The following is a 16,653-nucleotide window of genomic DNA, read 5'->3' as shown; positions in this document are numbered from 1 at the left end:
TTTCACTTTTCACTTTCATGCACTGGAGAAGGAAATGGCAACCCACTCCAGTGTTCTTGCCTGGAGAATCCCAGGGACGGGGGAGCCTGGTGGGCTGCCGTCTATGGGGTCGCACAGAGTCGGACACGACTGAAGTGACTCAGCAGCAGCAGCAACAGCAGCAGCAGCAGCAGCAACATTCAGGCAAGGAATACCGTGAAATTGTCCCTTGGCTCTCCTTTCACTCAAGAAAGAGAACTTCCAAGTTAAATCTGTCATTTCTGAAATGGTACTCAGGAAGAGGGAATGGAGTCTGACTCTTGATTTCTCTCTTCATCACCATTATGTTCAGGCAAACATTTGAAAAAGATAAGCAGGCTCAGGGCAACTTAGAATTGTATAGCCTCTCAGCTTTCAGAAATCGAGAATTTAAAGGCACTAAAACTGCATTCAATCAATAGCCCTGCTCACTGAAGGCACACAGAAGTGCAGTATAGCATAGAGCCTTGGTGCTCAAAGTATGGTCCACAGACCAGCCCATGAACCAAATTCTGCATGCAATTTGTGAGCACAGTGAAGTCTGAAAAGTTCAGCTCTAGTGATTGGTTAAGAGCTGGGGCACTGACTAGAGCAGTGGTTCTCCAACTTGAGTGTACATCAGAGTCACCTGGAAGGTGTTTTAAACCACAGGTGACTGGGCCTTGACCCCAGAGTTTCTGATTCAGTAGGTGAAGGATAGGGCCTGAGGACTTGCATCTCGCACAAGTTCCCAGGCAATACTGATACTATTATTGTTCTGGGGACAACACTTTCAGAAAAAAACTGGACTAGAGACAAAGCTGGATGGAAACTATGGCTGTATTTGTTTAACCTCACATGAATCTCTTAAACTAAGCCTTAGTTTCTTCCTGCGTAAAGTGGAAATAGGGTACCAGTGTTCCGTGTTACTGTGAAGATTAAATGAGGAACTAGGGAGAGGGCCTTTGGCACAGGGCCTGCCACGTGATAAAACTCAAACAGATGTAGCCAATTATTGTTATTATTATTCAAAGCATACCACGGCAGACATTTCGCCCTCCTCTAACATCCCTTTTCCCCTGTCTCTCCAGGGAATTCTGTCCCCAAAATAACGTAGCTAAATTATACGCAGAGTATGGACAATCCTCGGATAAAGCTCGGTGCTCAGAACATAGAGGACAAATCCTGTCATGGCCTGTATCGGAAGAAAAAGGCTGGGGCTGATCTTAGAAAGAAGTGAAGATCACAGTCACCTGCAACCTGCCATCCAACGCAATAGGGCAAAGTCTCACCGCTGCCCTGGCCTAGACCAGCTGGCGTCCTTGATGTTCCCACTCGACACAAGCTGGTAGGTGCCCTCTAACAGGGCATCAGGGACTCTTTTCAGTATCTGTCTTACACTACAGCAATCAGTCCCAACCTCTCCCCTGCACCCCCACAACACTGGGGCTCTTCACTCTGTTTTGTCTATTTAGAGTTCTTTTGCTTCAGATTTTTCCCAGGGTGAGACCCTGTTTTTCCAACTTCCCTTCACTGTGTACCTCACACCTACGAAAGGAGAACCACAGCTAGTGATGGGTCTGTAGCCTTTTAACTCCCTGTTTTCCTCCAGACCCAGGATAACTGAGGGGATCCTACTGTTGTCTACCACAGAATATGCATGCATGCATTCATTCATTCTTTCATTCAATTTATCATGCTGCTGTCAACACGGTTTCACCTTCTACTAAACTTTAGTGTGTGTGTTAGTCGCTCAGTCGTGTCCGACTCTTTGCGACCCCATGGATTGGAGCCCTTTAGGATTCCCTAAAATATCAAAGTTGTGAACACTACGTAGGATCTACTATGTACTATGGGCCCATTCCAAACTCCTCCCTGTAATTAAAATTCCACTGGCATTCCACCCATAGTAATGCAGGTCTGTGACAAACTCTTCCATTACAGCAAAACAAAGCCCCATAGCGACCTAATCTGGAAAGACAAGATCCCAGGACCCATAGAGAAAGGAGACCAGAAAGGAGGGCAGGCCACAAAGAGGAAGCGAGTCAGGCTTCCCCACCCTCTGTACTCTTGGGCCTTCTGTGGAAAGAGGCTTTTAAGCTAGGTGCTCAAGGCCCGAAAAGCAGCTGTTGTCCAGTCTAGTGCCAGCACTTCCTGGTCCTGATCCATTCAGCCCTTCTATCAGAACTTCCTATTCTGATTCTACTTTTGAGAGTCTAGGAGCTACTGCAGGCAATGAAGCAGCAAACATTTCTATCTTTTTTTGTGTTGATCTAAGCCTCTGTATCAATAAGGCGTGAAGCAATGTAAAACCAGGAAGAAGCTTTTATCCTTATCAATATCATCAAAGGCCATACAGGACTATTCCTAATGTCCTCACCTGTCATCTCCTTGAAGAAGCTGAATCTGACCACCCAGTGAAAATGGGTACATATCCACCACGTTTCTCTCCAACATATCACCCCGTTTTATTTTCTTACTGTCACTTATCACTATCTGAAATCGACTCGGTTGTTTATTTATGTTCTGTCTCCACTCCCTAGAAGGAGTGGTCCCTGAGCACAGGACTCTTGTGATCTTCAGTGTCTTGGATCCCCAGAGTCTAAAACTGTGTCTGGTACGTAACTGGTGCTCAGTGAATATTTGCTTTATGAATGAACGGACGCACGGACAGCTGGGTGAATGATGCCCTCTTAAAAGGGGCTCCGGGGCTACTTGGCTTTCTCTTTCTCTCCCTCAAACACTCAAGCCCCGATCCACAAACTAAAGGGCCAGCAGAAACTTCCCACTAAATAGCTTGAAGGTCTAGGGCACACAGCTGACTTGGGAAGTCCGTACAGCGCTGATGCGCATGTCCACACGCCACTGATACGCGTCCATCTTCGCGTTACTCTTCTCGATGACTCTTAGAATGGGTCTGAAAACTAACGCCATCCCCATGCTCGCTCTCAATCCTCCCGGAAATGTTCGCCACCCCAGGGAACATAAGAAACTATCCACAAAATTAATTCAGATAGGAAAGAGCGGACCCGAATTCTGTACCACCGTAAGACAAACCGCCACACTTCCCATCAGCCATTGCCGCTGCCCACCCGGAAGGCCGCTCAGGAACTTCCTGTTGCTGTTGCTATGGCTTCGGGGGCGGGTCTTCAGGAGGCCGCTCTCAGTTCGGGTCAGTCGCTCAGTCCTGTTCAGTCGCTGAGTCCTGTGTGACTCTTTGGGACCCCATGGACTGCAGCACGCCAGGCTTCCCTGTCCATCACCAACCCCCCGGAGCTTACTCAAACTCATGTCCATCCAGTCGGTGATGCCATCCAACCATCTCATCCTCTGTCGTCCCCTTCTCCCGCCTTCAATCTTTCCCAGCATCAGGGTCTTTTCCAGTGAGTCAGTTCTTCGCATCAGGTGTCCAGAGTATTGGAGTTTCAGCTTCGGCATCATTCCTTCCAAAGAATATTCAGGACTGATTTCCTTTGGATTGGCTGATTGGATCTCCTTGCAGTCCAAGGGACTCTCAAGAGTCTTCTCCAACATCACAATTCAAAAACATCAGTTCTTCGGCCCTCAGCTTTCTTTATAGTCCAACTCTCACATCCATACGTGACTACTGGAAAAACCGTACCTTTGACTAGACGGACCTTTGTTGGCAAAGCAATGTCTCTGCTTTTTAATATGAGGCCGCTCTCCTGCCTCTCAATTGCATATCCACTTCCCTGGTGCCCCACCCCCACGCCCTACCCGGAGCAGTTTTGTGGACTCAGCGCCCTAGCTACAGTCGCTTTCCCCTCCCGGTTTATCTCGCTCAGGTCCCTTAGTGGGTCTAAGAGCAGAGTGGGCCGCGAAGGGACTCTCTTCCTAGGCCGTCTTCATCGCTCAGTGAAACTACGGCCGCTTGATGGCAGTATAACGCTTTAATTGCGTGTCACTCCGCTCTTCCCCCGCCCTTCGTGTTTGAAAAAAAGTGCTCTTCGGACTCAGAACAAAAATTCTATCTCCACAGAGACGGGGCTGTTTTAGGGCGGCCTTGTTGCTCCCATTTCCTTCTTTAAATCTCTGTGGCAATCCGATGGGCAGAAGTGTAACAGTAAAATATTTTTTAATGTGAGTTTCTTTGATTATTAGCCCGCTTTTGAAAACTTTCTCGCCTGTGCTCCGCCCCCCCCCCCCCGCCCCCCTTTTAAGCCGTCGTGTTGAGTCTCCTGTAGGGCTTATTTTAGCTTTCTTTTGTTCATTAAATGAATTTCAAGAAGCTGAGCATATAACAGTTGAAAGGTCAGAAAGTATGAAGGTAAACAACACCTTAGTATTTTTGTGTTTTGTCCTTTATAACTGGTAGCATTTTTAAAATGTATTTCCCTACTCTAACAAACAACGTTTGAGTTTCATCTTATTTCACACTCTCAAGATCATACAGTATTGACCATTTTGTACCCTGATATTTTAAAAGCCCCAAAATATACGCTTTAAGCTTTCTCCTCTTTTCTCTATTTCCTTAGGAAAATTCCTGAAAGTGCAACACAAGTGTTTTTCTTTTTCAGTGTTTGACAGGGTTTACCACACCATTGAAAAGATTGAGTGTTACTTGAATTTATTCTTGGAATTGTTTTTAACTAAAGTCCCTGTTTGACGATGATGATGGTATTTTAAAATTGTGGTATAATTAACATGTAACAAATATACATGCTTTTCTGCTGCTACTGCTAAGTCACTTCAGTCGTGTCCGACTCTGTGTGACCCCATAGACAGCAGCCCACCAGGCTCCCCCGTCCCTGGGATTCTCCAGGCAAGAACACTGGAGTGATAGGGGTCAAATCTATTGCATTAAGGAAGAAAGCCGGAGCTCAATCTGAGTATGACAGGGAGCTGGGGTGGTTTAGAACAGATAATCAGAGAAAAGGGTGTCAGTTGGCTGGAAAACTACAGAAAGGAGGCACTGAGAGCAGAATGTTTCTTGCTAAACTTGTCGAACAGTATTCTTGCTAAGCAGGACTAAGGAGTTAGACACTATGGTAGGTTTGAAGAACTGGATCAGAAATGGGAATTTTTTCACTAATTTTTCAATTAACAAAATTTTATTTTTAATTTTCATTTAATTTTCCTTTGCTCTTGCCAGGGTGGAGGCCTGATCATGGGTCATTATGACAAAGCCTACCTCCTTCATCAATCTTTAATCCATGAGGCCTCCACCCTGGCCTTCCATTTCCAAGATTCCTGCAAAGTTTTAAATTTTACTGAGAATTTTTCTACTCCGATCCAGTTATAAAAGACAATGCAAAGGAAAATTAAATGAAAATTAAAAATAAAATTTTGTTAATTGAAAAATTAGTGAAAAAATTCCCATTTCTGATCCAGTTCTTCAAACCTACCATAGTGTCTAACTCCTTAGTCCTGCTTAGCAAGAATACTGTTCGACAAGTTTAGCAAGAAACATTCTGCTCTCAGTGCCTCCTTTCTGTAGTTTTCCAGCCAACTGACACCCTTTTCTCTGATTATCTGTTCTAAACCACCCCAGCTCCCTGTCATACTCAGATTGAGCTCCGGCTTTCTTCCTTAATGCAATAGATTTGACCCCTATCACTCCAGTGTTCTTGCCTGGAGAATCCCAGGGACGGGGGAGCCTGGTGGGCTGCTGTCTATGGGGTCACACAGAGTCGGACACGACTGAAGTGACTTAGCAGTAGCAGCAGAAAAGCATGTATATTTGTTACATGTTAATTATACCACAATTTTAAAATACCATCATCATCGTCAAACAGGGACTTTAGTTAAAAACAATTCCAAGAATAAATTCAAGTAACACTCAATCTTTTCAATGGTGTGGTAAACCCTGTCAAACACTGAAAAAGAAAAACACTTGTGTTGCACTTTCAGGAATTTTCCTAAGGAAATAGAGAAAAGAGGAGAAAGCTTAAAGCGTATATTTTGGGGCTTTTAAAATATCAGGGTACAAAATGGTCAATACTGTATGATCTTGAGAGTGTGAAATAAGATGAAACTCAAACGTTGTTTGTTAGAGTAGGGAAATACATTTTAAAAATGCTACCAGTTATAAAGGACAAAACACAAAAATACTAAGGTGTTGTTTACCTTCATACTTTCTGACCTTTCAACTGTTATATGCTCAGCTTCTTGAAATTCATTTAATGAACAAAAGAAAGCTAAAATAAGCCCTACAGGAGACTCAACACGACGGCTTAAAAGGGGGGCGGGGGGGGGGGCGGAGCACAGGCGAGAAAGTTTTCAAAAGCGGGCTAATAATCAAAGAAACTCACATTAAAAAATATTTTACTGTTACACTTCTGCCCATCGGATTGCCACAGAGATTTAAAGAAGGAAATGGGAGCAACAAGGCCGCCCTAAAACAGCCCCGTCTCTGTGGAGATAGAATTTTTGTTCTGAGTCCGAAGAGCACTTTTTTTCAAACACGAAGGGCGGGGGAAGAGCGGAGTGACACGCAATTAAAGCGTTATACTGCCATCAAGCGGCCGTAGTTTCACTGAGCGATGAAGACGGCCTAGGAAGAGAGTCCCTTCGCGGCCCACTCTGCTCTTAGACCCACTAAGGGACCTGAGCGAGATAAACCGGGAGGGGAAAGCGACTGTAGCTAGGGCGCTGAGTCCACAAAACTGCTCCGGGTAGGGCGTGGGGGTGGGGCACCAGGGAAGTGGATATGCAATTGAGAGGCAGGAGAGCGGCCTCATATTAAAAAGCAGAGACATTGCTTTGCCAACAAAGGTCCGTCTAGTCAAAGGTACGGTTTTTCCAGTAGTCACGTATGGATGTGAGAGTTGGACTATAAAGAAAGCTGAGGGCCGAAGAACTGATGTTTTTGAATTGTGATGTTGGAGAAGACTCTTGAGAGTCCCTTGGACTGCAAGGAGATCCAATCAGCCAATCCAAAGGAAATCAGTCCTGAATATTCTTTGGAAGGAATGATGCCGAAGCTGAAACTCCAATACTCTGGACACCTGATGCGAAGAACTGACTCACTGGAAAAGACCCTGATGCTGGGAAAGATTGAAGGCGGGAGAAGGGGACGACAGAGGATGAGATGGTTGGATGGCATCACCGACTGGATGGACATGAGTTTGAGTAAGCTCCGGGGGGTTGGTGATGGACAGGGAAGCCTGGCGTGCTGCAGTCCATGGGGTCCCAAAGAGTCACACAGGACTCAGCGACTGAACAGGACTGAGCGACTGACCCGAACTGAGAGCGGCCTCCTGAAGACCCGCCCCCGAAGCCATAGCAACAGCAACAGGAAGTTCCTGAGCGGCCTTCCGGGTGGGCAGCGGCAATGGCTGATGGGAAGTGTGGCGGTTTGTCTTACGGTGGTACAGAATTCGGGTCCGCTCTTTCCTATCTGAATTAATTTTGTGGATAGTTTCTTATGTTCCCTGGGGTGGCGAACATTTCCGGGAGGATTGAGAGCGAGCATGGGGATGGCGTTAGTTTTCAGACCCATTCTAAGAGTCATCGAGAAGAGTAACGCGAAGATGGACGCGTATCAGTGGCGTGTGGACATGCGCATCAGCGCTGTACGGACTTCCCAAGTCAGCTGTGTGCCCTAGACCTTCAAGCTATTTAGTGGGAAGTTTCTGCTGGCCCTTTAGTTTGTGGATCGGGGCTTGAGTGTTTGAGGGAGAGAAAGAGAAAGCCAAGTAGCCCCGGAGCCCCTTTTAAGAGGGCATCATTCACCCAGCTGTCCGTGCGTCCGTTCATTCATAAAGCAAATATTCACTGAGCACCAGTTACGTACCAGACACAGTTTTAGACTCTGGGGATCCAAGACACTGAAGATCACAAGAGTCCTGTGCTCAGGGACCACTCCTTCTAGGGAGTGGAGACAGAACATAAATAAACAACCGAGTCGATTTCAGATAGTGATAAGTGACAGTAAGAAAATAAAACGGGGTGATATGTTGGAGAGAAACGTGGTGGATATGTACCCATTTTCACTGGGTGGTCAGATTCAGCTTCTTCAAGGAGATGACAGGTGAGGACATTAGGAATAGTCCTGTATGGCCTTTGATGATATTGATAAGGATAAAAGCTTCTTCCTGGTTTTACATTGCTTCACGCCTTATTGATACAGAGGCTTAGATCAACACAAAAAAAGATAGAAATGTTTGCTGCTTCATTGCCTGCAGTAGCTCCTAGACTCTCAAAAGTAGAATCAGAATAGGAAGTTCTGATAGAAGGGCTGAATGGATCAGGACCAGGAAGTGCTGGCACTAGACTGGACAACAGCTGCTTTTCGGGCCTTGAGCACCTAGCTTAAAAGCCTCTTTCCACAGAAGGCCCAAGAGTACAGAGGGTGGGGAAGCCTGACTCGCTTCCTCTTTGTGGCCTGCCCTCCTTTCTGGTCTCCTTTCTCTATGGGTCCTGGGATCTTGTCTTTCCAGATTAGGTCGCTATGGGGCTTTGTTTTGCTGTAATGGAAGAGTTTGTCACAGACCTGCATTACTATGGGTGGAATGCCAGTGGAATTTTAATTACAGGGAGGAGTTTGGAATGGGCCCATAGTACATAGTAGATCCTACGTAGTGTTCACAACTTTGATATTTTAGGGAATCCTAAAGGGCTCCAATCCATGGGGTCGCAAAGAGTCGGACACGACTGAGCGACTAACACACACACTAAAGTTTAGTAGAAGGTGAAACCGTGTTGACAGCAGCATGATAAATTGAATGAAAGAATGAATGAATGCATGCATGCATATTCTGTGGTAGACAACAGTAGGATCCCCTCAGTTATCCTGGGTCTGGAGGAAAACAGGGAGTTAAAAGGCTACAGACCCATCACTAGCTGTGGTTCTCCTTTCGTAGGTGTGAGGTACACAGTGAAGGGAAGTTGGAAAAACAGGGTCTCACCCTGGGAAAAATCTGAAGCAAAAGAACTCTAAATAGACAAAACAGAGTGAAGAGCCCCAGTGTTGTGGGGGTGCAGGGGAGAGGTTGGGACTGATTGCTGTAGTGTAAGACAGATACTGAAAAGAGTCCCTGATGCCCTGTTAGAGGGCACCTACCAGCTTGTGTCGAGTGGGAACATCAAGGACGCCAGCTGGTCTAGGCCAGGGCAGCGGTGAGACTTTGCCCTATTGCGTTGGATGGCAGGTTGCAGGTGACTGTGATCTTCACTTCTTTCTAAGATCAGCCCCAGCCTTTTTCTTCCGATACAGGCCATGACAGGATTTGTCCTCTATGTTCTGAGCACCGAGCTTTATCCGAGGATTGTCCATACTCTGCGTATAATTTAGCTACGTTATTTTGGGGACAGAATTCCCTGGAGAGACAGGGGAAAAGGGATGTTAGAGGAGGGCGAAATGTCTGCCGTGGTATGCTTTGAATAATAATAACAATAATTGGCTACATCTGTTTGAGTTTTATCACGTGGCAGGCCCTGTGCCAAAGGCCCTCTCCCTAGTTCCTCATTTAATCTTCACAGTAACACGGAACACTGGTACCCTATTTCCACTTTACGCAGGAAGAAACTAAGGCTTAGTTTAAGAGATTCATGTGAGGTTAAACAAATACAGCCATAGTTTCCATCCAGCTTTGTCTCTAGTCCAGTTTTTTTCTGAAAGTGTTGTCCCCAGAACAATAATAGTATCAGTATTGCCTGGGAACTTGTGCGAGATGCAAGTCCTCAGGCCCTATCCTTCACCTACTGAATCAGAAACTCTGGGGTCAAGGCCCAGTCACCTGTGGTTTAAAACACCTTCCAGGTGACTCTGATGTACACTCAAGTTGGAGAACCACTGCTCTAGTCAGTGCCCCAGCTCTTAACCAATCACTAGAGCTGAACTTTTCAGACTTCACTGTGCTCACAAATTGCATGCAGAATTTGGTTCATGGGCTGGTCTGTGGACCATACTTTGAGCACCAAGGCTCTATGCTATACTGCACTTCTGTGTGCCTTCAGTGAGCAGGGCTATTGATTGAATGCAGTTTTAGTGCCTTTAAATTCTCGATTTCTGAAAGCTGAGAGGCTATACAATTCTAAGTTGCCCTGAGCCTGCTTATCTTTTTCAAATGTTTGCCTGAACATAATGGTGATGAAGAGAGAAATCAAGAGTCAGACTCCATTCCCTCTTCCTGAGTACCATTTCAGAAATGCTGAGTCTTGACAGATTTAACTTGGAAGTTCTCTTTCTTGAGTGAAAGGAGAGCCAAGGGACAATTCCAAGGTATTCCTTGCCTGAATGCTGCTGCTGCTGCTGCTGCTGCTGCTGCTGCTGCTGCTGAGTCACTTCAGTCGTGTCCGACTCTGTGCAACCCCATAGACGGCAGCCCACCAGGCTCCCCCGTCCCTGGGATTCTCCAGGCAAGAACACTGGAGTGGGTTGCCATTTCCTTCTCCAGTGCATGAAAGTGAAAAGTGAAAGCGAAGCCGCTCAGTCGTGTCCGACTCGCAGCGACCCCAGGGACTGCAACCTATGAGGCTCCTCTGTCCATGGGATTTTCCAGGCAAGAGTACTGGAGTGGGGTGCCATTGCCTTCTCCCCTTGCCTGAATGAGATGTGCTAAATGACCAAAGGGAGCAGCAGCATATGATCGCCTTAAATAACTGAAAACAATTTTCAGAAATATCGGAGGAGACTGCCTTCTTCTGAATGACTTACCTGGGTGATCATATTACTAAACTACCAATTAACGTCAATGTGCTTCTCTAAATGTGGTGTGTGGGGGGGTGGGTGGGGTGGGGGGAGGTGGCCTAAAAATGTGTATTTGTAAAAGACTGTATTGCTGAATGGCTAAACTACTGCTAAAGAGCACACATTACTGGTTTTTATTTATTTATTTATTTATTTTTGACATATAGGACTTTTTGCCAGGAAGCTATCTGTTCACTATGTAAGATATTTGGGGTGTATTCCTTATATTTATGGCAAATGAAGATAAGGAGAAAACATCGTATCTGACCATTGATTGGGTGGGGGTAGAGGGCTTTGTTGAATGGAGAGGGTGCCCGGGCACCTCCATGGCCATTTTTATCTTCCTGAACTTCATGGAGAAGACGACGAGTAACACGTACACCCAGAGGAGGTATTGTGCCTGCAGCACATCCTTATTTGGGGCCAGAAAGGTCCAGAGGTGTGAGATGCTGCTCCTTCAATCCCCAGCCCTCCTGGCCAAAGTGTTTCTAAAATTTTCATTTTGTAGGTTCCTCTGTATGGCCTTTGTGGAATATGTGGGGCAACCAGTACCCCCAAAATACAGCTCTTGTAGTCACCCCTACCAGGATGCATCCCACTAATTACTGGGTACTCAAATTATCTCATTAAGGTGCAGTGCCTATATGGAACTCTGCTTCAGGAAGTGCTGATGGGAATCGTGATTAGAAAGCATGGTGCTGTATGGAACTCAAGGAAGAGGAAAGCTACAGGAAACTCAGACTGGCCACCGCTGTAGCTCACAGCGGCGTGGGCAGACAGAAGCATCTGTGTAAATCTCCGTATGATGCCAGGAGCTCTCAGGAGAGGCTCAGAACTACTGTAGAATGTCCAGCCTTCCTGGCAAATGGAACTCAGGTAAAATGGAGGCAGAGTATCTCCATCTGGGGGTAGAATGAAGGAAGGCATTGCCTGGTGTACTTCACTGAGGCAGAGGGTAGACTGAACAGTAGTTATGTGATCCCAGATTTAATCTGTCACCCGGTGGGGCACTGGTAGGAAAGGCTGCCCCTCCACCTGTGGACTCAGGTACCTGGATCATAGAGAATGCGCATTGTCCGATCTTGAAACTCCCTGTGTCTCTATTTAACCTAAAACATCTTTCCACCAGATTTTTAGTCCAAATCTTCAAACTGCTCATTTCTCTCATGCCCCCATCCCTGCCCACCCTGTTATTTTACAACCTATTTTCTCTCTTCAAACCTCCTACACTGCTTCTTCCATCCTCACTCTTAGGTGGTTGCCTATTTTTGAGGAACTAGATTATTTCTTCTAAATTGTTCAAAATTTTAGTGCAAATTATCTATACTGTCAAGGGAATGCAAAGCTTATTTTGTAGTTAAAGTGGTAAAAGCAGAATTTAATCAGGCTATTGCAGTTTGGGAAAAGAGACCTCTGTGTAGAATTGGACACCATTCTGAATACAAGGAAAGGTGAGGATTTATAACTAAGGAGCAGGGTGGAGGGGTCAGTGGATGGAAAATTACTAAGAGGAAATATCAGGGATGAGGAATGATTCAGGAAGATCTGCTGGAGAAGGGATAGCCTACCCACTCCAGTATTCTTGGGTTTCATTTGTGGCTCAGCTGTTAAGAATCCACCTGCAATATGAGAGACCTGGGTTCGATCCCTGTGTTGGGAAGATTCCCCTGGAGAAGGGAAAGGCTACCCATCTGAATATTCTGGCCTAAAGAATTCCATGGACTCTATAGTCCATGGGGTCTCAAAGAGTTGGACACCACTGAACTTTCACTTTCACTGGCTAAATTGACTTCATAGGATTTTTGCTAAAGGTAGCCTGAAAGGGTTAGTCATTTAGTTGTTTCCAACTCTTGGCATCCCTATGGACTGTAGTCTGCCAGGCTCCTATGTCAGTAGAATTCTCCAGGCAAGAATACTGGAGTGGGTTGCCATGCCCTCCTCCAGGGCATCTTCCCAACCCAAGGATTGAACCTGGGTGTCCAACATTGCAGGTGGATTCTTTATCATCTGAGCCACCATAGGAAGCCCTAAGGTAGCCTAGAGGGATTAGATATCACCTGAGGGATGGTGAGGGATGAAGAATTTAATCAGATATCAAGAGTGATAGATATCTAGAGTGGGGATTTTTGTTAAACTGACTTTAAATGGTTGGATTCTTACTACAATTGGACAATGCGAAGATAAACATGGAAGTCCAAAAATCAAGGCCTAGTTGAAAAGAGGATTCAGAAGAGCTTGACTAAAGACTAAAGTTTGGTCAAGGAGAGACTCTTTGTCAATACTCGATTTACTTTTAATGGTTATAATATCTGTAATGATAGTTCCTATTTTATGCCTTATAATGGCAATTTATGTTGTCTCTTTATCTTTGTCAGTCTTGCTAGAGGTTTATAGATTCTAATGAGCTTTCCTAAATACATATTTTTAAAATTTGATTTTCTTTATTATTTTTCTGCTTTAATTTTATTAATTTTTGTTTTATTTCCTTCTTTCTGCTTGCTTTGTTTTTGTTTTGCTCTTCTATTTTCCAGTTTCTTGAAGTAGAAATTTAGATTATGGATTTAAGATCTGTTTTCTTTTCTACTGGAGAAGGCAATGGCACCCCACTCCAGTACTCTTGCCTGGAAAATCCCATGGATGGAGGAGCCTGGTGGGCTGCAGTCCATGGGGTCGCTAGGAGTCGGACACAACTGAGCGACTTCACTTTCACTTTTCACTTTCATGCATTGGAGAAGGAAATGGCAACCCACTCCAGTGTTCTTGCCTGGAGAATGCCAGGGCCGGGGGAGCCTGGTGGGCTGCCGTCTATGGGGTCACACAGAGTCGGACACAACTGAAGCGACTTAGCAGCAGTAAGCATTTAGTGCTATTAATTTCCCATTCAGCACAGCTTTAGCTGCAGTCTACATATTGTGTTATGTTGCATTTATATTTTTATTCAGTTCTACATATTTTTATTTCTTTTCAGATTTCCAATTTGACCCATTGATTTTTTTGTTAATGTTTTTTCTATTTCCCAAGTATTTAAAGGCTTTGTATTTCTGTTGTTTTCTAGTTTTATTACATTATTGTCAGACTACCTACTCCATATGATTTCAATTCTTTAAAAATTTTTGTGGTTTGTTTTATAGCCAGCCTAAGAGGTGGTCTGTAGTCCCTGTACTCCAGTGTATCTGTTCCTATTCATTTCAATCCCCTCTATGCATTAATTTGATCATTCAGCATAGGTGAAATAGGTGTAAGTCTTCCCACTTCTTCATTTCCAATTTATTTCTGTAGCTATGGAGAAGCCAGAATTTCAAAAGGAACATCATGTTTCTTCTGCTTCTTACTTATTTTTAATTGGAGGATGATTGCTTTACAATATTGTGTTGGTTTCTGTCATATAATAACCCATCCGCCATAAATATAAATGTATCCCTTCCCTCTTGAGCCTCCTTCCCATCCGCCTCCCAATCCTACCCCTCTAGGCTGTCATAGAACACCAGGCTGAGCTCCCTGTGCTATACAGCAACTTCCCATTAGCTATCTCTTTTACACATGGTAATGCATTTGTGTCAGTGCACTCTCTCAATTCATCCCACCCTCTCTTTTCCCTGCTGTGCCGCAAGTCCATTATCTACATCTGCATCTCTATTCCTGCCCTGCAAGTAGGTTCATCAGTATCATTATTTTCTAGATTTCATATTTATGTGTTAATATATGATATTTGTTTTTCTCTTTCTGACTTACTGCACTCTGTATAACAGGTTCTAGGTTCATCCACCTCAGTTTAACTGACTCAAAGTCATTTCTTTTTATGGCTGAGTAATATTCCACTGTATATATGTACCAAAACTTCTTTATTCATACATCTGTCAATGGACATCTATGTTGCTTCCATGCCCTGGCTATTGTAAATAGTGCTTTCTGCTTCTTATTTATTTGAGTATGTCTGCTGCAGTGGATTTTATGTCAAGGAAATAGCTTCTTAGCTGTTTTTCTGTAGGTGAGAGCAGAGTGTCACAAAAAGAAGCAATCTCTCCTTTTCACTCATTGTGTTAAAAAAAAAAGTGGGCACATTTCTGCTGCCTTGAATTCTGGGATACCCCCTTGAAAACAGGTACATGAAATGATGCTTAACATTATCAACCATTACTTTGAAATGCAAATCAAATCAAATTTGCAAATGCAAATCAAAGCCATATTGAGACATCAACCTGCATCTATTGAGATGGTCATTATAAAAAAATCAAGAGGACTTCCCTGGTGGTCCAGTGATTAAGAAATCATTTGCCAATGTAGGGGGACATGGGTTCAGCCCCTGGTCTGGGAATATTCACATGTCTCAGAGCACCTAAGCCCATGTATCACAACTACTTAGCCTGTACACTGCAACTGCTGAAGCCCATGCACCCTAGAGAGGCCACTACAATAAGAAATCTGCACATCAAAACTAGAGAGTAGCCCCCACTTGCTGCAACTAGAGAAAGCCCATGTTCAGCAAGGAACAGCCAGCACAGTCATAAATAAATTTTTGAAAAGGGCCTAAAAATATCAAGAGATAATGAGTACTGTTGAAAATGTGGAGAAAAGGGAACCCTAGTGCCTTGCTGGTGGAAATGTAAATTGGAAGAACCACTATGGAAAACAGTATGAAGTTTCCTCAAAAAAATAAAAATAGAACTAGTGTACGATACAACAATCCTACCCTTGTGTATATATATGAATGAATGAAATCAGTATTTCAAAGAGGTTATCTGTACCCTCACATTCATTACAGCATTATTCATAAGAGATAAGACATAGAAATAATCTAAGTGTCTATAGACAGATGAATTGATTTTTAAAATTTGATATATATACAATGGAGTATTAAGTTCCATAAAAAGGAAGGAAGTCCTACTGAATAGAAAGGAAGGGAGTAGAACACAACCTGTAAAAGAATCGCATAGCCATCCATAGGACATGACAAAGACTAGTTAGAACCAACTGTGTCCAAGATGGCAGAAGATTTGACTTCTAGTAGACCTTGAACCCGGAGAAGGCAATGGCAACCCATTCCAGTACTCTTGCCTGGAAAATCCCATGGATGGAGGAGACTAGTAGGCTGCAGTCCATGGAGTCGCTAAGAGTCGGACATGACTGAGTGACTTCACTTTCACTTTTCACTTTCATGCATTGGAGAAGGAAATGGCAACCCACTCCAGTGTTCTTGCCTGGAGAATCCCAGGGACGGGGGAGCCTGATGGGCTGCCATCTATAGGGTCGCACAGGGTCAGACAGACTGAAGCAACTTAGCAGCAGCAGCAGGAGACCTTGAACCTAATTATGCGCTCATTGTAATACATTAACATATTAAGGACACACCCATAAGCTCCATGACAGTTCTGAGACCAGCCATAAAAGGCCAAAACGTGGGTGGTGGCCCAATTCCTGGAAATCCCCACTCCTTCCCTGAAATAGTTGGTCCTACTCATTAGCCTATGAAATTATCTAACCCCTGAAAACTAACCATGTCATATTTGGAGGCTCTCTCCTCTTCTGAGATGGCCCAACCTCTGCCTGTGAAATGTGTTTCTCTCTAAATAAATCTACTTCTTATCAATAACCTTCTTTCTCACTGAATTCTTTCAGTGACAAGACATCAAAACCCTCAAATTCACCAGGAACATTACCATTTGTGACAACATGGATGGACCTTGAAGGCATTATGATAAATGGAATAAGTCATACAGAGGAAGACAAATACTGTTTACTCTCACTTGTATGGGGAATTTTTTTTTAGAAAAGTAAAACTCATAAAAACAGAGTGAATGAATGATGGTTTCCAGAGACTGGAAACTGGAAAAAAGGAGACATGTTGAATAAAAAGTACAAATTTTCATTTAAAATGAGTAAGTTTGGGGAATCTAATACTTAGTGTGATGACTATGACAATTCTGTGTTATATACTTGAAAGTTGTGAGGAGAGAAGATCATAAATACTCCCGCCACAAAAAATACAGTAATTATGTGAGGAG

General features: G+C 44.2%; 1 long non-coding RNA gene across 2 annotated transcripts; it reads left to right on the top strand.

The window, feature by feature from the left end:
- Window positions 1–7,078: 7,078 nt before the first annotated feature.
- Window positions 7,079–16,411, top strand: LOC112582264. 2 transcript variants are annotated; one of them, XR_003106796.3, is made up of 3 exons: window positions 7,079–7,990; window positions 11,283–11,527; window positions 16,268–16,411. It is a non-coding gene; the product is annotated as an uncharacterized LOC112582264 (long non-coding RNA). The 2 variants fall into 2 exon arrangements; XR_006548652.2 differs by lacking the exon at window positions 7,079–7,990 and adding an exon at window positions 10,382–10,674.
- The last annotated feature ends 242 nt before the right edge of the window (window positions 16,412–16,653 follow it).

This window comes from Bubalus bubalis, chromosome X (genome assembly GCF_019923935.1).
Source record: "Bubalus bubalis isolate 160015118507 breed Murrah chromosome X, NDDB_SH_1, whole genome shotgun sequence".
Classification (NCBI taxonomy): domain Eukaryota; kingdom Metazoa; phylum Chordata; class Mammalia; order Artiodactyla; family Bovidae; genus Bubalus; species Bubalus bubalis.
This window is presented reverse-complemented; position numbering and strand designations above follow the sequence as displayed.